The following is a 26,803-nucleotide window of genomic DNA, read 5'->3' on the forward strand; positions in this document are numbered from 1 at the left end:
GAGACTGTTACCTTGAAATCATTGATTCCTGTTATGGAGGTTGCCATCGTGTGTGTGTGTGTGTAGGCTGCACATTGAGGCCCCAGAGGCCTCTCCTGTCCACTAATCTGCTGCAGAGGCCTTTCCTGTCCATGAGTCTGCTCCAGAGGCCTCTCCTGGCCATGAGTCTGCCTCAGAGGCCTTTCCTGTTCAGGGGTCTGCTCCTGGGCACCCGTTGCAGAACCTCTGGAGGTGGCGGCATCCATTGCAGAAACTCCAGAGGAGGGTGGCGGTCACTTCGGAAGTCAATGTCTGCCTTGTCACGGCCATGGAGATCATTCATGAAATCACTGTCTGTCCTGTCATGGCCAAGGAGGCCGTCCATGAATGTATATGTAATGAATATGTAATGCCAAGCCAGCAAAGGGAGCTCTCACCTATGCCCTGACTGTTACCACTCCCTCTGCTTCCTCTATGGTTACTTCCTGTTTGGTAGCCGTATAAGCATGGCCATGCCAAACAGAACTTTTGACCTTGGACTGTTGCCTTGTGTTTTGTGAATGTTTTGCTGCCTGCCCTGACCATTGAACGTTTGTGGATTACAATTCTGTTTTGCCCTTGGATATTCCTGTTTGCTGGTGTTCGGACCTTGCCTGTTTTCACCACGCTGTGTTTTAATAAAAGCTCGCACTTGGATCTACAACTCTTACCCTGCCGTTACAATATGTTTTCACACTTATGTTTTCATGTTTTATGGAACCATGACGTCGATGTGTAAAATTTTATAATATACTGCTTAACAAAAACAAATAAATTAAAAAAAATTGCCAATTGGCTAAAAAAAGTTGCACCGTTACAGATGAAGCCTTCAGTACAAATATCACTTGATATTTTCAATTAAAACCTTCTTTACAGACCTGACTTTTTACCTCACTTTGGGGACAGTATTTTTTATGTCCAATTTGAGGACAAACACAAACTCTTATCAAGTGAAACTTTGAGGACTATGTTGATACACAATCTCTGGTTGTGATATACTTTAAGGACTTTTAGAAGATACATATAATTTATGCTAATTAGAAACAGAAGTACAATTCCAAGTTCAAATATTGGAATATGACGTAAACGTTTGACATGGTAAAGTTGTTTTTTCCTATTTGATGGTTATGGATTGGTAAGCTTTTCCACTGCATAACTGAAAATGTTTTTTTCCTACTCATTTATGATTGGTTACTTTTAACAATTAGGCCATCACACCTGCATTGTCATTAATAGGAGCACAAGATGTAGGCCACTGCCAATAAACAATAAAAAAAAAAAGGGATCCTGTTCATGATTTCAACAAAAAATATAAAACATTTCAGCCCCAGGGAAATGCCTAATGAAGATCACAGAACAGTAATAATTATTACTTTAAAAACAAGTGTCTCTATGGCAAAGAATCATGCCATGACAACTGCCTGCACCTCTCTAGTTCAATTTGTATTTATTTTCAAAAATACTATCCATAAAACATTTAAGACATGACTTTCTGATGATTGTAAAAAGTTCTATACAAATAAAAATTACTTAAATTGTCAAGTGAATGACTTCAATGTTTGGAATACAGTGGTGACACACAAACTCCAAATTAATGTGACTTTGTAGACTCTAGTGATACACAAACTCCAATTTAATGTGACTTTGTAGACTCTAGTGATACACAAACTCCAATCTAATGTGACTGTAGACTCTAGTGATACACAAACTCCAGTTTAATGTGACTTTGTAGACTCTAGTGATACACAAACTCCAATTTAATGTGACTTTGTAGACTCTAGTGATACACAAACTCCAATTTAATGTGACTTTGTAGACTCTAGTGATACACAACACTCCAATTTAATGTGACTTTGTAGACTCTAGTGATACACAAACTCCAATTTAATGTGACTTTGTAGACTAGTAATACACAAACTCCAATTTAATGTCACTTTGGAGACTCTAGTGATACACAAACTCCAATTTAATGTGACTTTGTAGACTACACAAACTCCAATTTAATGTGATGATACACAAACTTCAATTCAATGTGACTTTGTAGACTATAGTGATACACAAACTCCAATTTAATGTCACTTTGGGGACTCTAATGATACACAAACTTCAATTCAATGTGACTTTGTAGACTATAGTGATACACAAACTCGAATTTAATGTGTGAATTTGTAGACTCTAGTGATACACAAACTCCAATTTAATGTCACTTTGTAGACTCTAGTGATATACACAAACTCCAATCACTTTTAATACACAAACTTATACTTTGTAGACTCTAGTGATACACAAACTCCAATTTAATGTCACTTTGTAGACTATAGTGATACACAAACTCCACTTTAATGTGACTTTGTAGACTCTAGTGATACACAAACTCCAATTTAATGTCACTTTGGAGACTCTAGTGATACACAAACTCCAATTTAATGTCACTTTGTAGACTTTAGTGATACACAAACTCGAATTTAATGTGACTTTGGGGACACTAGTGATACACAAACTCCAATTTAATGTCACTTTGTAGACTCTAGTAATACACAAACTCCAATTTAATGTCACTTTGTGGAATCTAGTGATACACAAACTCCAATTTAATGTCACTTTGTGGACTCCAGTGATACACAAACTCGAATTTAATGTCACTTTGTAGACTCTAGTGATACACAAACTCCAATCTAATGTGACTTTGTAGACTCTAGTGATACACAAACTCCAATTTAATGTCACTTTGGGGACTCTAGTGATACACAAACTCCAATTTAATGTCACTTTGGGACTCTAGTGATACACAAACTCCAATTTAATGTCACTTTGTAGACTTTAATGATACACAAACTCCAATTTAATGTCACTTTGTAGACTCTAGTGATACACAAACTCCAATTTAATGTCACTTTGGAGACTCTAGTGATACACAAACTCCAATTTAATGTGACTTTGTAGACTCTAATGATACACAAACTCCAATTTAATGTGACTTTGTAGACTCTAGTGATACACAAACTCCAATTTAATGTCACTTTGGGGACTCTAGTGATATACAAACTCCAATTTAATGTCACTTTGTAGACTCTAGTGATACACCAAACTCCAATTTAATGTCACTTTGGGGACTCTAGTGATACACAAACTCCAATTTAGATGTCACTTTGTAGACTCTAGTGATACACAAACTCCAATTTAATGTCACTTTGGTAGACTCTAGTGATACACAAACTCCAATTTAATGTCACTTTGTAGACTCTTTGATACACAGACTCCAATTTAATCACTTTGTGGACTCCAGTGATACACAAACTCGAATTTAATGTCACTTTGTAGACTCTAGTGATACACAAACTCCGATTTAATGTCACTTTGTAGACTCTAGTGATACACAAACTCCAATTTAATGTCACTTTGGGGACTCTAGTGATACACAAACTCCAATTTAATGTCACTTTGGGGACTCTAGTGATACACAAACTCCAATTTAATGTCACTTTGTAGACTTTAATGACACACAAACTCCAATTTAATGTCACTTTGTAGACTCTAGTGATACACAAACTCCAATTTAATGTCACTTTGGGGACCCTAGTGATACACAAACTCCAATTTAATGTCACTTTGTAGACTATAGTGATACACAAACTCCACTTTAATGTCACTTTGGGGACTCTAGTGATACACAAACTCCAATTTAATGTCACTTTGTAGACTCTAGTGATACACAAACTCCAATTTAATGTCACTTTGTAGACTCTAGTGATACACAAACTCCAATTTAATGTCACTTTGTAGACTCTAGTGATACACAAACTCCATTTTAATGTCACTTTGGTGACTAGTGATACACAAACTCCAATTTAATGTCACTTTGGGGACTCTAGTGATACACAAACTCCAATTTAATGTCACTTTGGGACTCTAGTGATACACAAACTCCAATTTAATGTCACTTTGGGGACTCTGATACACAAACTCCAATTTAATGTCACTTTGTAGACTCTAGTGATACACAAACTCCAATTTAATGTCACTTTGTAGACTCTAGTTATACACAAACTCCACTTTCATGTCACTTTGTAGACTCTAGGACTTTGTAAACTAGACTTTGTAAACACTTTTGTAGACTCTAGTAATACACAAACTCCAATTTAATGTCACTTTGGGGACTAGTGATACACAAACTCCAATTTAATGTCACTTTGGAGACTCTAGTGATACACAAACTCCATTTTAATGTCACTTTGGGGATTCTAGTGATACACAAACTCCACTTTAATGTCACTTTGGGGATTCTAGTGATACACAAACTCCAATTTAATGTCACTTTGTGGACTCCAGTGATACACAAACTCCAATTTAATGTCACTTTGTAGACTCTAGTGATACACAAACTCCAATTTAATGTGACTTTGTAGACTCTAGTAATACACAAACTCCAATTTAATGTGACTTTGTAGACTCTAGTAATACACAAACTCCAATTTAATGTGACTTTGTAGACTTTAATGATACACAAACTCCAATTTAATGTGACTTTGGAGACTCTAGTGATACACAAACTCCAACTGCTTGCACAGCTGATTTGAGGGCAGCATCAGTGTCTGATCTGGGTAGTTGGTCTCGTCTTGCTTTTGCTGTAGTTTGATGGCACATGTGATCACAAGACGGCTGCAACTCCAATCAAAGTCAAAGTCCAATCAAAATGTTCTAACCTAAAAGCGTTTGTTAGGAGGCAGTCGGTCTGCCCGGTAACATGCCCGGTCTGCCTCTGGAGTCGATTAATGCGTATACGCGTTTTGGGGTATTTTCTCCTGATAACCCCGAAAAGAACTTAAATTACACTTTCAGTTTTGATCGTACAGATAAGAGCAATACATCAATCGAATCTGTAAAGGGTCTACTTTTTTTTGTATACAGACGTAATAACAACAAAACTTTGTGCACTTATAAAATAAAGATAACAAACCAGGAGTTCTGTCTGCAGCCTTTGTCTGCGCTGATCTTCATTTACAAACGCGTCATTAAAATGAACTGTAACTCCGTGAATACTCAACACAGAGGCATGAGAGAGATATCTATAGAAAGCTTGACATGTCTACTTTTAAACTGTGCAAGTGCTGCCAAAAACAAATATTCTGTGATAAAGTAATCCATATGAAAACAACGCGATGTCCGTTTTTCATGTCTCCCTTCATTATCTTCTAATGCGACCACGCCCCCGCGCCGAGCGCGCTTTTGAGATTCAAATGTTTCACTGAAGCGCGCGGCTTTTGAATACGCCCACACAACAGAAGACAACGCAGCGAGACTGTTCTTCAGGTTTTTTTTTATTTTACTGTTTGCTTCGCGATGAGAGGAATAAGACATAATTCACCCCAAAAAGATGTGATGTGGTTGAGGATTTGAGATTTGGATTTCCTAAGAAAAAAAGAATGAAGCACTTTATTCAGCAGAGATCATAAACATGAGTAAGTCTCTTTTTATTTATTTATATACTTGTACTAGTTTTCACATAACGTGTAAACATTTTACTAGTTAGACTTTTTCCAAAGACTTTTTCCAAACTATAATTTCTGACTAAATGTACAATCAAGTGAAATATCATGAAGTTTCAATAACAATATACACTACTATACCATTCAAAAGCTTGATGTAAATAATATAAATGTACCAATAAATGTAACTGTAACAAATGTAACAAACATTGCTGTTCTTTCAATTTATCCCCCCTTTTATCAAAAAAAAATATTCTCAGCTCTTTTCAACATAATAATAATAATAATAATAAGAATGATGATAATAATAATAACAATAAATGTTTTTTTGTAGAAAATAAGATTGTTAAAAGGATTTCTGAAGGATTGTGTGACTGGAGTAATGATGCAAAAAATTCAGTTTGAAAGTCAGCTTTGATTTTTCCTAATAAACTGTTTAACTGCACTCACAAGTGAATATTAAATTATGTTGTGTATAATTAAATATATTCTAAATAAACTACAAACATAAAATTATATACATTTATTTTGTCCTCACATTCTTTCTTGTAACTCATCCCTCTCAGTGACACAGCTGACTGAATTGCTCATTATGCAGCTCATTATGCAGGCCTTTTTTCATGATAGTTGACACCTACTCGCATATGACTTTTACCAACAAAAAGTGTCTTAGAAAATTTAAATCAATATATTGTTTTCTGTAGGTGAGTAAACAAGATGATTTTCACATCATTTAGAAAGAAAAATTCTAGGCTACAAGCTCCAGTTCTCAAAAGTCCCGGGAACCAATGTTCTGTATGTGTTTTATTGCCTTATTCAAGTGATTTAACATTTTTAGTTTTTCACTAACCACGCATAACATTTTTTTTCTCAAAAACACAATCATGTACATACATGCTGCTCACATATTATTATAGCCCAGTTTGTGCTGATTACAGTGAGATTGGACTTTAGCCATTTAGATATTTATAAGAAACTGAAAAAAGCACAAAATGTCAGGGCATGACAAAACTTCTCCAGGCCCCAAAAATACCCTTAGACTCCAGAGGGTTAAGCCAAACATACCAAGGAACTTGGAAATGATGCCCAACAATCCTTTCCAATACCTCTATCCATCAATTCCCAATACCTCTATCCATCAATTCTCACACACACTCCTTTTCACTTTTACTCCTCCATCTTTTCCATCCCTTAACCTTCACTCCTCCCTCTTTTCTTCCCCTTTACTTTCACTCCTCCATCTTTTCTTCCTCTTTACCTTTGCCCCTCCTCTATTCTTATCCTTATATGTAGTCGGGCAGACCGACTGCCTCCTAACAAACACTTTTAGGTTAGAACATTTTGATTGGACTTTGACTTTGATTGGAGTTGCAGCCGTCTTGTGATCACATGTGCCATCAAACTACAGCAAGAGCAAGACGAGACCAACTACCCAGATCAGACACTGATGCTGCCCTCAAATCAGCTGTGCCTGGCTTCATGACAACACTTCATTCTCACTGGCCGTGACTCTACACAATAACCATGAAGTGTATTGTATTGTGTTTTGATACATTTAGTTCTACGTACTCACTTTGGTGTTCATTGTACTGATCTGCATGCAGAAACACAGCTAGAAGGCTACTATAGTTCAACTCAAACACACCTCTTTACCTACACTCCTCCCTCTTTATTCTGCTTTACCTTGGCTCCTCCTTTTCTTCACCTTTACCTACACTCCTCCCTCTTTCATCCCTTTACTTCTGTGATCTTCTAACTATATTAAACAGTTGTGATTACTGAACAAATAGGGGAAGTCGTGGCCTAGTGGTTAGAGAGTTTGACTCCTAACCCTAAGGTTGGTGGTTCGAGTCTCGGGCTGGCAATACCACGACTGAGGTGTCCTTGAGCAAGGCACCGAACCCCCAACTGCTCCCCGGGCGCCGCAGCATAAATGGCTGCCCACTGCTCCGGGTTATCACGGTGTGTGTGTGTTCATGGTGTGTGTGTGCACTTTAGATGGGTTAAATACAGAGCACGAATTCTGAGTATGGGTCACCATACTTGGCTGTATGTCACGTCACTTTCACTTTCAAATAAACAATATTCACACATTGTGAAAGTGCACATCTGAAATAGCAAAGGCAACATGCTAAAATAAGTTAAACAATGAAAAGTTTGTCAGTACAGTGTCTTTTTCTAGACTCTTCGTCCTTTCTCATAATCCATCACTTCAATATTACGTTTACTCCGCTCTCTTCTCCTGTCTAGTTTACTTCGTTAACATTTTGTTTCCTTCTGTCCTCAAACAAATTCTCCCTCTTTATACATCTTTCTACTTAAACTTTTATCTAATTTCTTTAAAATGATGAGCATGATGTGGAAAGTGTATGATGTGGAAACGGGGAATAACAGGGCCTTACAGAAGTTATTAAAGTTTGATATGGTGTAAATGGCATTGATAATTTTAAAATTTTCCTCACCATGTTCTTCACTTTACAGTAAAAGGCAATGTAGCCTCTAAAATCCACCTCAAGTTGTGATCCTGTTCCGCACATAATTTTTCACACCAGTCCATGTTTGTTCCTTTAAGGCTTCTGACTCTGCTTTAATGCATCTCTCAGTCTTGCTTACCAGGAACTCTGCAGGTCTTTATGAACTTCATCATATGTTTTTCAACTGCTTTTACCTCAGAGTCTTCCCATTTTCTTTTTGAAGGGATTGATGAACCTATAAAATGTAAAAAAGCATCATCATTACAACTAAACTCAGTGAGTTATAACCAAATTAACACTGTTTCACTGTATAGACTTTAATAATTTTGAAAAAACTGGTTATTGATGCCTGCATAAAATGTTTTCAGTAAATCATGATTATTTCATTGTTGTTAATATGGTTTTCAGATCTTTCTACCTTGATCTTTCTGTGAAACAGATTGTTGATCAGCAGCAGACATACTAATACTCTAATGACCTCTAGTTGATATGTAGTTGCAGAGTTACTTATCAACAGCTGTCTAAAGGGTACCATCAAAATAATCTAACTAATATTACAATAAAAATAGTTCAAAGTAAATGTGTCATATTACAGATTCATCTGATCGGTTTTCTGATCTTATGGCTGTTTGAGAGAAAATGTATTATTTTTATTATTATTATTATTATTATTATTACTACCATACTTATAAGTGGTCTTTGACTGCTTTTAAGTAAAGATATGACACTTATATTACATTATAACTATGAAAAGTATTATCCATTGTAAAAGTTGATGCAACGTGTTCATTGTGTTATAAATCATCATACTCTTAAGCTATAACCACAAATAAGTAAATATTATATTATATATTAAAACTGTTCTTATGAATATTCATGAGATGATACAACATATTATAAGATTTTTTATAATGCGTTATGCATTCATTATAATGCCTTAAGAATACCCTTATAATGTATTATAAATACAGGCTTCATAGAAAGTGTTACCAGAGATCCTTTACTAATTTTATTTACACACCTCCCTTATTGAGAGTGTCTGGGACACCTGTGATGGAGAGATCACAGAAGTGGATGCATCACAGGGCAAAGGGGCAGGTGATGATGGGGAGGATGAAGATGATGTGCCCATCACAGGGGCAGCTGATGATGATGATGATGAGGGGAGTGGAGAAGGGCGAGAGGGTGGTGATGCCTTTACAGAGGTACACATAGCACATGGTGCATCAGAAGACTCGAATACCTTCAAAACATAAGAGAGAAAAATAAGTGGAAAGCTTAAAATGACAAAGGAAACTGGTTAATGACCGTTAGCAGTTGAGAGGGGTCATATTATGTCCTTTTGTGAAGTCTTTATATTGTTTTTGGAGGTGTTCTAGAATAGGTTTTCATGTTTAATTGTAAAAAAAAAACACGACTATATATATAAGACTATAATTTTTTTTATATAACACTACTAATAATTTACATTATTGCAGGACCAATCTCCTGAGCTCTGCCAAACCCTCAGATTTCTTGTGTTTTTTATGAAGCAGCCTCCAAATAATTTGTATTATTTTTTTTTTTTTTTTTTTTAAGTAAGAAACTGCCACTAACACAAAAGCAAAAAATAGTAATAAAACACTGTCAGGCTTACTGAAGGCAATTAAACACTAAGTATTACTTACAAGCTAAATGATATATGAATATATTACTCACAATTACAAATTAAATAGTTTTCTTTTCAGATAGTAGCCAAGTAAAGGCTTCTAAAAATAGCCTACTACAGATATTTTTATGAAGTAATTAATGTAAAAATAATCTTCACTCTATACATTAAATATAGATGATTCTTATTTAAGTTAATAAGTGATTCAGTCAGGATCAGTTTTCCTTTCTTTTGTTTTGGGGGGGGGGGGGGGGGGGGGCAATGACAACAATACTCCACTACAACAGCAGCTCCCTCTCGACCGACGAAAACCTAGAGCTGCAAAAGTGAAAACGCAGAATATGACCCCTTTAAATACACTGAGGTGTTAAAGTAATGTGATGATCATGTTTACACATTACTCACAACGCAATCCTCAAGTATGGCAGTCTTTTTTGTTCTGTTGGTTTTTTCAACTTCTGCTCTATTAAAGCGCTTGGAGCAATTGTTATGATGTTCCCGTAGTGTGACCAATCTTGACTGAAACCTCTCCTGCTGACATATAAGGACATATTTAAATTACAACAAGTATGAGATCTAACAAAAACACTACAGAAGTGAACAAAAAGTAAACATAAAAATATATAAAATCATTAAAAGCACTTCCAGAATATAAGAGAAATTAATGCTTAATCGAATTGTTCAAAATAATTTCTTAAACCAAATGTTTTTAAAACTTGTTGAATAACATTTGGTTGACTAAGGACAATATCTAAATGATTTTCAAAGAGAGGTAATTATAGAGAGCATACAAAGTATACAACAATACCCGTCTTTTTCTTGATGAACTTTTCCTCACAGGTGAGGATGAGGATGATGTAGCAGTAACAGGGGCAGGTGATGAACTTTTCCTCACAGGTGAGGATGAGGATGATGTAGCAGTCACAGGGGCAGGTGATGAACTTTTCCTCACAGGTGAGGATGAGGATGATGTAGCAGTATCACAGGGGCAGGTGATGAACGTTTCCTCACAGGTGAGGATGAAGATGATGTAGCAGTCACACGAGCAGGTGATGAACTTTTCCTCACAGGTGAGGGTGAGGATGAGGATGATGTAGCAGTAACAGGGGCAGGTGATGAACTTTTTTCCTCACAGGAAGGTGAGGATGAGGATGATGTAGCAGTCACAGGGGCAGGTGATGAACTTTTCCTCACAGGTGAGGATGAGGATCATGTAGCAGTCACAGGGGCAGGTGATGAACTTTTCCTCACAGGTGAGGATGAGGATGATGTAGCAGTCACAGGGGCAGGTGATGAACTTTTCCTCACAGGTGAGGATGGGGATGATGTAGCAGTCACAGGGGCCATGTGATGAACTTTTCCTCACAGGTGAGGATGAGGATGATGTAGCAGTCACAGGGGCAGGTGATGAACTTTTCCTCACAGGTGAGGATGAGGACGAGGATGATGTAGCAGTCACAGGGGCAGGTGATGAACTTTTCCTCACAGGTGAGGATGAGGATGATGTAGCAGTCACAGGGGCAGGTGATGAACTTTTTCCTCACAGGTGAGGATGAGGATGATGTAGCAGTCACAGGGGCAGGTGATGAACTTTCCTCACAGGTGAGGTGAGGATGAGGATGATGTAGCAGTCACAGGGGCAGGTGATGAACTTTTCCTCACAGGTGAGGATGAGGATGATGTAGCAGTCACAGGGGCAGGTGATGAACTTTTCCCTCACCGGTGAGGATGAGGATGATGTAGCAGTCACAGGGGCAGGTGATGAACTTTTTTTTTGATGTGTAGTTGAGGATGAGGATGATGTAGCAGTCACAGGGGCAGGTGATGAACTTTTCCTCACAGGTGAGGATGAGGATGATGTAGCAGTCAAACAGGGGCAGGTGATTAACTTTTCCTCACAGGTGAGGATGAGGATGATGTAGCAGTCACAGGGGCAGGTGATGAACGTTTCCTCACAGGTGAGGATGAGGATGATGTAGCAGTCACAGGGGCAGGTGATGAACGTTTCCTCACAGGTGAGGATGAGGATGATGTAGCAGTCACAGGGGCAGGTGATGAACTTTTCCTCACAGGTGAGGATGAGGATGATGTAGCAGTCACAGGGGCAGGTGATGAACTTTTCCTCACAGGTGAGGATGAGGATGATGTAGCAGTCACAGGGGCAGGTGATGACGTTTTTTCCTCACAGGTGCAGATGATGGAGATGAGGATGTAGCAGTAACAGTCACAGGGGCAGGTGATGAACTTTTCCTCACAGGTGAGGATGAGGATGATGTAGCAGTCACAGGGGCAGGTGATGGAACTTTTCCTCACAGGTGAGGATGAGGATGATGTAGCAGTCACAGGGGCAGGTGATGAACGTTTCCTCACAGGTGAGGATTAGGATGATGTAGCAGTCACAGGGGCAGGTGATGAACTTTTCCTCACAGGTGAGGATGAGGATGATGTAGCAGTCACAGGGGCAGGTGATGAACTTTTCCTCACAAGGGTAGCAAAGCCGGAAGCATGCAGTCACAGGGGCAGGTGATGAACGTTTCCTCACAGGTGAAGATGATGTAGCAGTCACAGGGGCAGGTGATGAACTTTTCCTCACAGGTGAGGATGAGGATGATGTAGCAGTAACAGGGGCAGGTGATGAACTTTTCCTCACAGGTGAGGATGAGGATGATGTAGCAGTCACAGGGGCAGGTGATGAACTTTTCCTCACAGGTGAGGATGAGGATGATGTAGCAGTCACAGGGGCAGGTGATGAACGTTTCCTCACAGGTGAGGATGATGTAGCAGTCACAGGGGCAGGTGATGAACTTTTCCTCACAGGTGAGGATGAGGATGATGTAGCAGTCACAGGAGCAGGTGATGAACGTTTCCTCACAGGTGAGGATGAGGATGATGTAGCAGTAACAGGGGCAGGTGATGAACTTTTCCTCGCAGTAACAGGGGCAGATGATGAACGTTTCCTCACAGGTGAGGGCAGGTGATGAACTCTGCCTCAAAGGTGAGGATGAGGATGAGGATGATGTAGCAGTCACAGGAGCAGGTGATGAACTTTTCCTCACAGGTGAGGATGAGGATGATGTAGCAGTCACAGGGGCAGGTGATGAACTTTTCCTCACAGGTGAGGATGAGGATGATGTAGCAGTCATAGGGGCAGGTGATGAACTTTTCCTCACAGGTGAGGATGAGGATGATGTAGCAGTCACAGGGGCAGGTGATGAACTTTTCCTCACAGGTGAGGATGAGGATGATGTAGCAGTCACAGGGGCAGGTGATGAACTTTTCCTCACAGGTGAGGATGAGGATGATGTAGCAGTCACAGGGGCAGGTGATGAACTTTTCCTCACAGGTGAGGATGAGGATGATGTAGCAGTCAACAGGGCAGGTGATGAACTTTTCCTCACAGGTGAGGATGAGGATGGATGTAGCAGTCACAGGGGCAGGTGATGAACTTTTCCTCACAGGTGAGGATGAGGATGATGTAGCAGTAACAGGGGCAGGTGATGATGAACTTTTCCTCCACAGGTGAGGATGATTCCTCACAGATGAAGATGATGTAGCAGTAACAGGGGCAGGTGATGAACTTTTCCTCGCAGGTGAGGATGAGGATGATGTAGCAGTAACAGGGGCAGGTGATGAACTTTTCCTCACAGGTGAGGATGAGGATGATGTAGCAGTAACAGGGGCAGGTGATGAACTTTTCCTCACAGGTGAGGATGAGGATGATGTAGCAGTAACAGGGGCAGGTGATGAACTTTTCCTCACAGGTGAGGATGAGGATGAGGATGATGTAGCAGTCACAGGAGCAGGTGATGAACGCTGCACAGAAGACCAAAGACACAAAAAAAATACCACAGATGTAAACAAAAAGTAAATATAAATGCTTGCTTAATTCAAAGTGCATTGATTTAGTTTAAGGGCAAGACAAATGCATTTGGAACAAATAATGTTTAAAACACAAAAGGGAGGAGAAAATAAAAAGGGAGGAGAAAATAATGTAGAATAATCTTTTGAAACACTGATAATAATTTTAAATCTTTTAGTTACCAAACAACTATACAAAGCTTTTGCAAAAAAAGCTTGAAAAGCTTTAAGAGTTCTATGTACAGAACATACAGAAAGACAGTCAGATATCAATATGACAACAGATTTGAGAAATGAGAGTACCTTGGCTTGCCAATCCCAGTCTCCATAGCTGTAAGTAATCTTTTCTCCTGGTTTAATGTCTCGGGCAGCAAAAAGACAAAGATGTGGTTGCTGCAGATATCAAGGTTATATTTTCACACAATGTTCTTTACATTATGTAAGATGATTTTATGTATTAAACAAAAAAAAAAAAAAAAAAAAAAATCTGTATATCAGAAAGAAATGACTTTAGCTGAATTTGTACATGCGTGTTCACATTTCATACATAGATATAGTTGGATTCTGTGCATCTATGGTTTAAATATACAATACATATAAAATATGTCCCCAATTTTCCCACTAGGGAATATCTGCGATAATAATAAGTGATCCAACCATTAAACAACGAAAATTAATTAATTACAGTCTATTACAGCTAATTAACAGAATATTACAATACTTTACAACACCATATGTTGTAGATAATCATAATTTATACTTAATCGTTTATTGACAGGATTATATTACACAACACGTGACTCGTGAGAAACCATTAACTCAACTTGACTCAAGTCCTATTAATATGTCATCTGACCAATTATATCTACTATCACAAATGATATTCATAAAGAAACAAATATCTGTACAACAAATCATCAAATGGCATGAAAGATGCCATATATTTGGACAAGGAAACAAATTCCTTAACATAATATATACTTATCAACGAAATTAAAATCCTACTAAAATTTACCTTTAATATTTTCAATTTCGTTGTCATAAATTATAGATCAGAAGCTGTTTTTATACAGTAACGTTATATGATCACAGCTCACCTCTGCTCTTTAATCGCTGCGTAGGTCTTTCGCGGGAAATTGAGGATAAATGAGGTGATGTCATCGGCACGTGTCATCCGCCGACATGTGTATGTAAATGACGTTGTGACGTTTTTGGATTGCACGTTGAAGTTGTGCGTCCGTCTATTTGTATTTAAAATAAACAGCAGTAAAGCACTTACACCTCATAAACACCTTTTCCTATCAATTAATTACTTAACAATGCTGTAAAGAGACGCCTAAAATATAAAGCAAAAAAAAAAAAAATTATAAAAGCGAATACATCTTGTGTTGTGTTCTTCCAGCTGTATTGCGCAGACCGAACGTCACGTGACAGACAAGTATCGCGAGTGTTCCGATTCAGTTGCTGGTTACAGAGAGATCTCTTGTTAAAAGGCAGAGGTTTTCTTCTTAAAGCAGAAGTTCTATTATGATTAACATATGTTTCATATAGGTGGAGAAATCCACGTGTAAATTAATTTATGGCATCATAAACATTTTATGGTAAAACAAACCTCATTAGGCTATAATACAAATTATAAATTCTAACCAATGTGGTTTGAACATTAGTAATTTCAATCATTTTATTATTACAATTAAATAAACTAACTTAACTTCTTAACAACACATTTAATTCTCACAGATTGGTGTCATTTGTTTTTTTTTATGTGTAATTATGATATGCAAAAATCTGTAAAATCTAACTTTCACTTAGGTGCTTCAGGCATAGACACTCATCTACAAGCATAACTTTTCTCCCTATAGATTTTACATCTAGAACAATAAGAATAGGAAAGGGATATTACACAACATTGTGTTAAAGGGTTCATATGTTGCTAAAAAGAACATTATTTTGAGTAATTGGTGTAATGCAATGTGTTTATGCAGTTTAAGGTAAAAAAAAAAAAACACATTATTCTCCATATAAAGTATATTATTGTTTCTCCTCTATATTATTACAATTGTTTCTCCTCTATGCCCCCTCTATGGAAATGTTACGCCCCTTAACATACTGTGATGCGTGTCCCAGCACGACGAGACAAAACCAATAAAACCCATTACAAACAAGGCATTTGCTGCATCCAGTGGGGACATAACTACTGATTATAATGACTTATAATGTCTTTTTTCATGTTGCGTATCACGCTGAGTAAACATAAAACCATGTCTGCATTTGTGATCGGAGAAACAACAAACAACAAGTGCTACTCTACACTGCTTAAAACTCACGTTTGAATCATCAGTGGCACAGTCTTTAAATATGTAAACGTACTTACAGTCTGTGAGTCAGAAGCACCAGACTGTCCTTGCAAAGTTGGAACTGCCCCACTTTATAGAAACATACACCGGTATTGTAGTCTAATCTCACAGGAAACAGTCCTCTGTAAAATACACTGCACACATCTGAATATTAGGGTTGGACTGTTCTGGAACAGTGTTGTAATTCAACTTATCCACTGATTTCTAGTTGTGTCCTCATTTGGAAGACCAAACAAGGTTGCTTCTCTTTCACAATGAAACACACAGCGACTCCACGATATGGCGCCGGCGGCAACAGAGAGAATAAAAGTTATACCTTCTTTCTTTGCGTGGGCGGCGTTATGCAAATCTTCCCACATTGTGACGTAGACGTGGGGCGTGTTAGAACGAGGTATTTTAGGAGGACGTGGTTGAGTCTTAACTATTTCATACTATTCATTAATGAATGTCTGCTTTTTAGGTATACAGCATTTCATTTAGAACTGTGGCCAAAAGAAATTATGAAAACAATATTATCACAATATCTATGACAGTTTAAAAATAATACTTCTGTCAGTCAAATTAATTTCAGATTTTGGTTTATTTTGTTTGTTTTCTCACATTCAGTGTACGAGTGTAGAGAGGCAGAGAGTTTGATACTGTGGTCCTTCAGGTAAAATGTTAAACAGGTAATAAACCATCATCTACTATGATGACGTGTCAACCAGATACTGTGACAATTATTTACAGTATGTATTTGTTGTATTATATTAATGATCAATTATCATGATTTTGATCCTTAATTAGGTAATAAACCATCATCTACTATGAGGAAAAAAAAAGGATTTTCAATTATCATGATTTTGATCCTTAATTCCATTCTCATCAAAATGTAGTGTTTTAATTGGAATAAAGCCAGCTTCCACTATTATTTCTTAAATTAAGTCCTACTTAAAATATCGGAAACAAACATATTCCTTACAAATTGTATAATAAACAAAAAGTTCTAAAAGTATTACAAATCAGCTGACACATTCAAATTTGGTGTAGAAATAATGTTTTCTTGACTTGATTAGAGTTCATCCCAAAGCTGCTGAAGTGAAGTTAGAAGAGTTTGTGTCAGTGTTTCTCGCCCTTCCCCCACCTCAGCTGATCACCCCCCCCCCCACACAGCAGCACACACACTGTTGAGCTGTTTGACTGACTCCTGTTGAACATTAGTGTGCTGCTGTGTGGGGGAGGGGTGATCAGGGCCATGAAAAGTTATGCTTGTAGATGAGCGTCTATGCCTGAAGCACCTGAGTGAAAGTTAGATTTGACAGATTTTTGGATATCATAATTACACATAAAAAACAAATGACACAAATCTGTGAGAATTAAATGTGTTTTTAAGAAATTAATTTAATTGAAATGAATTTAATTTAATTTAAAGAAGTTTATTTAATTGTAATAATAAAATAATTAAAATTACTAATGTTTAAACTACATTGGTTAGAATTTATAATTTTTATTATAGCCTAATGAGGTTTGTTTTACCATAAAATGTGTATGTTTCCATAAATTAATTTACACGTGGATTTCTCCACCTATAGGGACTGCAGCATATGTTAATCTTAATAGTTCAACAGGAGTCAGTCAAACAGCTCAACAGTGTGTGTGTGCTGATGTGTGGGGGAGGGGTGATCAGCTGAGGTGGGGGAAGGGCGAGAGACACACTCTTATAACTTCATCAGCACACTGCAGCTTTGGGATGAACTCTTATAATCAAGTCAAGAAAACATTATTTCTAAACCAAATGTGAATGTGTCAGCTGATTTGTAATACTTTTAAGAACTTTTTTTTTATACTTAATATATAATCACTTAATATTATTATACTCTAAGAATAAATAACAATAATAATGATAAACAATGAATAATGATAAGAAATCAGGACTTATATGATTGTGTTATTTAATCAGCGGCCTTCACCCTGAGTGTTTGTGGGAGACGAGTGACATCTCATAAGAGCTCATAAACTCAGAATACACAGAGAAAATTACCAGATCTATTTTATTCAAACCTTAGACAGACTATCTATACTTATTGTGGCTTAAACGCATTGAAAAATCAACTAATGTAAACATGCCCATCTGCTTAAATTGTGAAGAAATGTGCATTCAAAGCCTAATGTCCGTCTCCCCCCTATCTTTTTTTTTATATATTTTTATTAATACTCAAAAATAAGAAATAGTACACATATAATAATACAACCATCAACATAAAAGTGGTAGACAATAATAACAAAAATAAAGTAGAAACAACAACAACAAAAAAGTACAACATAAAAATACATTACAACCTAAAAGAATACAATTGAGACTTACATGTCATTAAAGATTAGAAAAGAGTTACACACAGATACAGTTTTAAGGCTTTTTTTGTTTTTAGACAACTTGATTAATGAACGGTATTGCTCAAAATCTTTTATACAAACAAAAGAAAAGAGGTCTAGAGTTTTAATATTTGCATCTGTGGAGGTGAAATTTAGCAAGAAGCAAAATCAGATTCACTACATAAAATAGTTTATTTTTAGATGGTTCATACTCAGTAAAACCCAATACGTCCTTCCAAAACAGAATACATTCATTGTAAATATTAGTACTTATGAAGCTTAAAACATCTGGCCAGCATTTGTTTGTAAGTGGACCGTTCCAGAAGAGATGAAGCACAGTTTCAGCAGAGTCATCACAGGAAAGAGCTACTGGAGGAAATATCACCTTTCAGTCTTTTTTAATGTAATGCTTTGAGGACAGAATTTATGAGTTTTGTAGGAAATCTCCTTTACTTTGTTAGTTAGTAAATAAGTATGAGGAAGCATCCACACTTTTTTCCAGCAGATGTTACCCACTGTATTATTCCAATAGTCACAGCTAGCAGAGTAATAATATTCTGCTGAAATAATGACCGAACTATCCTATTATTATTACTGCATGGAGATGCAAAACATAATCTACCAACAAAAGTATCAACCAGATTAGGAGAAACCGGTGACAAAGCATGAGTATCTCTCAGTAAAGCAGCTACATCTGATGGGATAGACCCCATAACTATGGACAATTATTTTGGAGAGACAGGAAATTGAGAGTAATCTAAAAATTCTTCATATGAAAATAACAACCCTTGACGTTATGAACTGACTGATCAATAGTATGTTTTTATCAAACCAACTCTGAAAAAATATGGATTTTCCCTTGTATAAAAACCTAGTTATTCCAAATAAAAGATCTGTGGGGTGAAAAGTGCTTGAATATTAACGACGAGCCCAGAGAACCTGTCTATGGAGAGCAGATCATACAGCTGGTGCTTTATCAATCTTACAGTTACACATGAGAAGAAAATCAAAACATGATTGGGAATAAAGTTCCACAGAGACACTGGGTTCTTTCTAAACTGTTTAAGCCAATTGATCATGAAAGTGTAACTTAAAGTACTGTACTCCAAAAGATGAAGCCCCCCTTTATCAGTGTTCATTAACAGATGTTCAATATAATGTGGATCAGACTGAGAGACATAAATAATCCTCGAAAGGCCTTCTGCTTTTGTGACCTCTCACAGATAGATCTGTGTAGCCACTGGATAAATCTTTTTTCTGTTTTATCTATAAGGCATTGGTAATTTAAATTACATCTTTTTTTTCAGATCTTTAGTTATTATTAGCACACGTAGATAACAATATTTTTTTTTCTTTCACTGGGATATTTATGGACAAAGGATTCATTACAGTTTTTAATGGCAAAAAGTTCACACTTTTGAACCCGTCTCCCCCGTATCAAACTGCTCATACATCAATAGTAACCATCTGTATTCGTCTTCATGCAGACTGATTGGTTTAGGACTTTATAATATCGCGCGGACATAGTGCTTTATTGTCTGCATTGAATCCGCTCTCGCGCTCCGCTGCTTCATAACTGCATCCGGCTCTTCGCGTGAGATGAGGCGGGGGAGGGGCTGCACGCGCTGCCGTTACACAGAGACTGACGCGCGAGTGTAGAGAAATTACCGTGCAGACAGGAGGAGAAGCTCGCAGGCAATCGGGGAGACGTCAAGAGATATGGCGTACTGGCGGTTACATTTTAAAATACTATACAAAATAATTAATCAGAATACTTACTCCTGCTCACTCAGGCCCAAAGAACTCACCGCTCAAACTCGCCGTCTCTGCAAGATTAACCATGGCAGTTTGCACGCACAGCTACTAGAAGGTTTACATCTGTCAGACAGGTTGCTGACGTCATCAAGCTCAGTTTGAGTCTGCGCGTCAGAAACGGAAGCGCTAAAAACGGGCTTCACTTGTCTCAATTGAGTTCCAATGGGGTCGCTGTGTCCATTTCTTTTACTGTCTATGGCAAAACTGCGAGTTTACGATTCAAAGTCGGAAAACACGTCACGAGTGCACCTGCTACTCAGTGTAGGTAAGTCAGTCTTTATTTAAAAACGAAATACTGTAAACTTGTTTTAAACAACTGTATTATCTGTTTATTCGTTCATGTGCAACTTCCGCAGTCTAATAATGATGACGTAATTGACTTTGTGATTGGTCAAATTTATAAACGATTCAAAAGGTGCAATTCCTACAATGGCCCATAGGAGCGCCATAGAGCCCTGATTCTCCCTGGCCTCTGATTGGTCAGAATCCCCAAAGTGTGTATCTTTCCGGAAGTGCAGTTCCTCCTAGAGGGCGCTGCATTATACACAAATCAGTGGGGGGGCATACACACTATACACACTTAATCACTTAAAAGTGCATTTTTGGGACAAATGAGATTTTAAGGCCAGACACCATTTTAGTGCATGCTAAATGCTATTATATAGTCAAACAAATGAGGACATAAAAAAAGCTAAATTGTCAAGGTGGTCCTCAGTTTACTGGTGTGTATCCTGGTGAATGTCCCCAAAAACACCCTAGGTACACTATTAATCTCATTGCTGTGGCATTTGTTGTAGCTGTTGGTGAAATGTACTAACTTGAGTATCTTCAGTTCACACACAGGATTCTTCAGTCCCTCACAGATCTCTTTTGACTCCTGAGTCCAGCAGACAGGTGTTTGTTCAGGTTCATCTCTTTCAGGATGGTTTTGGAGGAGAGAGAACAGTAGCTAGAACTGAACAGCTTTTCTCTGTCAGCCTACAATTATTCAGCCTAAACAGAATAAAACATCATAAGTTATTATTCAGCATATATTTAACACACATCAGATCAATAGCTCTTGATCTCTGCTCACACATGTAACTGAAAGTCTTTTAATAATGATAAACAAGGCTCTTGATCTCTGCTCACAACTCACTTTATTTTTCTCCAGTTTGTTATGAGAGTCCATAAAAAGAGCAGATAGTCTCCCCCCATCCAGGTGTCCTAAATTAACTTCACTCAGATCCAGTTCTTTCAGAACTAATGGACTTGTACCTAGACTTCTTCAGTGAGATAATCACATGCTTCCTTTGCAGCAGGGCTTTTCAAAAACCTACAGGAAGTAGATGAGAATTTTAGATAATTTGTGCCTTTTACATTATTTTTGCCACACGATACGTTGTCAGTTGAAATTCTTAGAAATTGCAGTTTAATTCAGTTCACGTCATTCCTATTCCACACTGATCTATTTATCTGTTCAATCTGTTGATATACAGCTGATTTCACATCTGTGGTTCAGTTTTAAATATTTCAAGGTTTATTACCTGATGGCCTTTAATTTACTGGAATCATCCTGTAGTATATCATTGAGCTCCTTCACTCCTGAATGTCCAGGATCATTTCCTGTCAGATCCAGCTCTATCAGGTGTGAAGGGTTCGATCTCAGAGCTGAAGCCAGAGCTTTATAACCTTCTTCAGTGATACAGCAGTCTGAAAGTCTAAAAAAAGACTTATAACATTCTTATAACTTATAACATATTCTTGCTTATAACATTAGTTACAATACAGGTGCATCTCAATAAATTAGAATGTCATGGAAAAGTTCATTTATTTCAGTAATTCAACTCAAATCGTGAAACTTGTGTATTAAATAAATTCAATGCACACATACTGAAGTAGTTTAAGCCTTTGGTTCCTTTAATTGTGTGGCTCACATTTAACAAAAACCCACCAATTCACTATCTCAACAAATTAGAATATGGTGACATTCCAATCAGTTAATCAACTCAAAACACCTGCAAAGGTTTCCTGAACCTTCAAAATGGTATCTCAGTTTGGTTCACTAGACTACTCAATAATGGGGAAGACTGCTGATCTGATTTGGCAACATTCATTGCCAAATAAGCTGGCTGTTCAGAGAGTGCTGTATCCAAGCATATTAACAGAAAGTTGAGTGGAAGGAAAAGTGTGGAAGAAAAAGATGCACAACCATCCAACCTAGAGAACTGCAGCCTTATGAGGATTCTCAGGCAAAATTGATTCCGGAATTTGAGTGAAATTCACAAGGCCAAGGCATCAAGAGCCACCACACACAGACGTGTCAAGGAATTTGCTGAACCGCAGACAATTTCAGAGGTGTCTTACCTGGGCTAAGGAGAAGAATAACTGGACTGTTGCTCAGTGGTCTAAAGTCCTCTTTTCAGATAAGAGCAAGTTTTGTATTACATTTGGAAACCAAGGTCCTAGAGTCTGGAGGAAGGGTGGAGAAGCTCATAGCCCAAGTTGCTTTTTTTTTAATTGTTTTTTATGAAGTATTCTAATTTGTTGAGATAGTGAATTGGTGGGTTTCTGTTAAATGTGAGCCCAAAACCATCACAATTAAAGGAACCAAAGACTTAAACTACTTCGGTCTGTGTGCAATGAATTTATTTAATACACAAGTTTCACAATTGGAGTTGAATTACTGAAATAAATGAACTTTTCCATGACATTCTAATTTTTTTGAGATGCACCTGTACAAATACACACACACACACACACACACACACACTTTTCCAACAATTTCAGATGTATTGCATTGTTTGGAATTCCTGTGGTTTCCAGTGGTTTTTTTATATGAAGCAGCCAGGTAGATCAAATGGTTCCCAACCACGTTCCTGGAGGCCCCCCAAACACTGCACATTTTGCATCTCTCCTTTGCTTGACACACCAATTTCAGGTCTTGTCTCTACTTCAGGTCTTGCCTCTACTAGTAGAGTCTCTACTAATGAGCTGATGAGCTGAATCAATGTGTGTGTGATTAAGTAGACATGAAAAACATGCACGTGTTTGGGGGGCCTCCAGGATAGTGGTTGGGAACCTCTGAGGTACTGTAGATAGCTAGTTAAAATTCTAGGCAACTTTTGTAAAAACAAGATGCAACCACTGCAGCAACTTCAGTATGCAAACAAGATACAGTCAGTGATGTAATCACGCAAAGACAAATGACGCCCAAATTGGCCTTTACTGCGAAATTCAACCTGACAGCTCAATTTATAAATCACTATTAGATGACTACTGTTGTGGATCAAGGTAAGACAAGGGGACAGTTTCTTGTTCTTGCTGGCATATTTACATACTTGCTCAATAAATTTTTCATTACTTAAAATATACCTTTACAAATTAATATTTGCATGTGTATTTTCAGTTATCTACATTTCTACACTTTTTTTAATTTACCAACAGAAAAACAGATCTTCCCTATTCCTATCCTGTCCTATCTACAATTCCTATACCTTCTCTATATTCCTGAGTTTCCTAGTTTATTCACACTCAACAATCTTAGTACCAATGCAGTCAAATACTCACATTAGTGTGCTGAGTATACAGTGTTTATCCTGCAGTAGTGGAAAAAGCTGTTTCAAGTCTCCTAGTTCATGTCCACATAGATTCAGTTCTCTCAGGAATAATGGGTTTTTTTACCCACAATTCCAGTCACATACTGACAGGCTTCATCTGCAGCAGGGCCCAAAAACCTGCAGGAGGGAAGATTAAGTGGGATTCAAAAATAGTTCTTAACCCAAACTTTGTGATTCTCAAACTATTTTCTTGAATTTATTTTAAACGCAAACAGTGAAACAATATTTCCATAACACAATTCAACTGCACATAACTTATTTTGAATTGTCTCACCTCAGTGTCTTCAGTTGACAATTTGGATCCAGTAGTAAATCATTGAGCTCCTTCACTCCTGATTGTCCAGGATCAATTTCCTATGAGATCCAGCTCTAACAGGTGTGAAGGATTTGATCTCAAAGCCGAAGCCAGAGCTTTATAACCTTCTTCATTGATGCCACAGTCTGATAGTCTAGAACAGGAATAAAACAATCTGATTATTCTAGAAATTTACCTCTACATTAATTACATTAAGTGAATATATATTTTGTTCCTTGTACAGTAATTTGCAAAGCAAACTGAATTCAAAAACCCCAGTAACCTTTAATATTTGAAACGTCAACACACATGAGAATCTGTAATATCTGGACTGCAGAATCTGGACTGTAAACATCCAGTTTACATTAATTTATAATGGTTAATTTATCTAAAACTCTACATGGGTGAAAATCTTTCACCTGAATGACCCAAAACATTCAAGCGACCACAAAATGGTGAAAAACAAGAAAATTAAAGTTTTGTAATGACCTAATAAAGGTCCACAGTTAAACCCCATCGAAATGCTGTGGTAGGACCTAGAATATACAGTTCATGTTGGAAAGTCTAGAAATTCTAGAGCTAAAGCAGTTCCACCCTCCTTTCTGTGGCAGACTAATCAGCGGGATTGTCACAAAACTTACCTAAGTATCTCTAATTTGCAATTTAAACTCTTCAGTCCAATGCAGAGATGCTTTACTCCTGAGTCCTGCAGATTGTTATTGTTCATGTTCAGCTCTTTCAGACTGGTATCTGATCCAAGAACTGTAGCCAGAGCTGGACAGCTTTTGTCTGTTATGTTACAATCATTTAGCCTACAAGAGAAATAAAGCACACCACAGAATTAGATACATATAATATATTTGTGAAATACAAGCATTACATTTATACCAATTATTTTTATATGAACAGTAAATATTCTGTGAGTAATGTGAGCTACAATGATATTACTCTTCACAAACTAGTACTTTTGGTATATTAGAATTTCATTGATATAGTCATACATTTAATAAATAATAGCATTCTTGATTAAAAAGATAACATTTAAGGTTTATAGCTTTAATAATAATCACACATTTAAATTGCTAGCTCTATCATCTAAATAATATGTGTCTTGAGGAATAAATTTGAGGATTAAATTAATATTGGTATTAAAAGATATATAATTCACCCATATACGTATAATTAATTTATACATGGTATATGTTTAAGAATTATTGTAGATCAAGGATGTCCAAAACTGCTATAGATCAATGTAAAAAAAAATGCATTTTTAAATTAGAACAAAACATTACAAAATGTAAATAAATGACTTACAAAGCTCTTTTGGTAGTTTTGATGACTGCCGATAATCTAATGAGACACTCATCTGATTTCTTTGAATTTCTGAAGCTCAAACTCCTCCATCTCTTCCTCTGATGTCAACAAAACAAAGGCCAAAGCAGACCACTGAGCAGGTGAAAGATCAGAAGATGAAAGACTTCCTTTACTGAGGTGAGTCTGAATCTCTTTCACAAGAGTTTGATCATTCAGTTCATTCAGACAATAGAACAGATTGATGGATCTCTCTGGAGACAAATTATCCTCTAATTTCTGCTTTATGTACTGAAAACTACTTCCTTTTTGCTCTGGTCACTGTAGTCATACTGTGTCAACAGACCTCGTAAGAGTAGTTGATTGGATTGGAGTGACAGACCAAGAAGGAAACGAAGAAAAAGATCCAGGTGTCCATTGTCACTCTTGAGTGCCTTGTCCACTGCAGTCTTGAACAAATCAATCATGACTTCATTTTTGTTTTCCTGTTCTGTAGAGTCTTGAACAAACACACTTTTCTTGTTGATGTCTAGAAACAGATGTGCATAAAGGGCTGCAATGAACTCTTGAATGCTCAAGTGAACAAAACAGTACATGGTACCAGCAATGATCCCTGTTTCCTCCTTAAAGATCTGGGTACACATGCCTGAATATACTGATGCCTTATATATATCAATACCACAGGCTTCCAGGTCTGTATCATAGAAGATCAGGTTATTTCTTTCTAACTGATGAAATGCAAGTTTCCCCAGTGAAAGGATGGCATCTTTATCCCAGGAAACATCTGGTGTGTATTCTCCATCATACTTTCTTCTGCTCTGCAGGATCTGAAAATGGAGGAGAAAATGTGTGTACATTTGTGTCAGAGTCTTAGGAATGTTTTCAGTAATTTGTATTTTTGGGTTTTCCTGCAGTGTTTTGGAGGCGTCATAAGCCTGATCATTTTTCAGATCATTATTTCTTTTTTCCTCCAAAATATTCTGGAGAACAGTGGCTGAAATCCAGCAGAAGACTGGGATGTGACACATGATAAACAGACTCTTAGATTTTTTTACATGATCAATGATTTCACTGGCCAGATTCTGATCAGTGAATTTTTTGAAGTACTCCTCCTTTTGTGCATCATTGAACCCTCTGACCTCTGTTACCCGGGTCAATTGAGTCAGGAGGAATCTTACTGGCAAGCTGCTGGTCTGGTGGTGATCCAGATGAGAGCAGAAGGAAGCAGATTTCACTTGATGAGGTTTGTGAGGAGAACATCCAGAGAGGCTGGTGACGATACATCAGACAACGTCTCATTACCCCTCAAAGTTCAGAGGAAGACGACATTCGGATCCAATCCATCTAGAATGAACAAGACTTTGAATTGATTCCTTCTTTTAAGATTCAGTTTTTTTTGTTCTGGGAAAAACTGACTTATAATACTTTGTCAAGCTTTGTGTTCCTTTCTCTTTTAAGTTCAACTCTCTAAATGGAAGAGGAAATATGAAACTGATATCTTGATTTTCTTTTCCTTCAGCCCAATCCAGAACAAACTTTTGCACAGAGACTGATTTTCCGATGCCAGCAACTCCTTTTGTCATTACAGTT

The 26,803-nt window shown here is 37.3% G+C and overlaps 2 long non-coding RNA genes across 3 annotated transcripts; both read right to left on the minus strand.

Moving 5' to 3' along the window:
- Window positions 1-8,017: 8,017 nt before the first annotated feature.
- On the minus strand, window positions 8,018-10,491 carry LOC109094404. Of its 2 annotated transcripts, none has more exons than XR_006159934.1 (4): window positions 10,435-10,491; window positions 10,032-10,160; window positions 9,000-9,221; window positions 8,018-8,213 (listed from the first exon to the last, which is right to left on the minus strand). It is a non-coding gene; the product is annotated as an uncharacterized LOC109094404 (long non-coding RNA). The 2 variants fall into 2 exon arrangements; XR_006159935.1 differs by having other exon boundaries at window positions 10,032-10,157; window positions 10,435-10,490.
- A 10,721-nt stretch (window positions 10,492-21,212) lies between these two features.
- On the minus strand, window positions 21,213-26,046 carry LOC109110884. The gene is made up of 6 exons (XR_006159946.1): window positions 25,217-26,046; window positions 24,544-24,714; window positions 23,882-24,056; window positions 23,558-23,724; window positions 21,535-21,708; window positions 21,213-21,323 (listed from the first exon to the last, which is right to left on the minus strand). It is a non-coding gene; the product is annotated as an uncharacterized LOC109110884 (long non-coding RNA).
- Between the last annotated feature and the right edge of the window lie 757 nt (window positions 26,047-26,803).

The sequence above is a fragment of the Cyprinus carpio genome, unplaced genomic scaffold (assembly GCF_018340385.1).
Source record: "Cyprinus carpio isolate SPL01 unplaced genomic scaffold, ASM1834038v1 S000006800, whole genome shotgun sequence".
Taxonomy (NCBI): domain Eukaryota; kingdom Metazoa; phylum Chordata; class Actinopteri; order Cypriniformes; family Cyprinidae; genus Cyprinus; species Cyprinus carpio.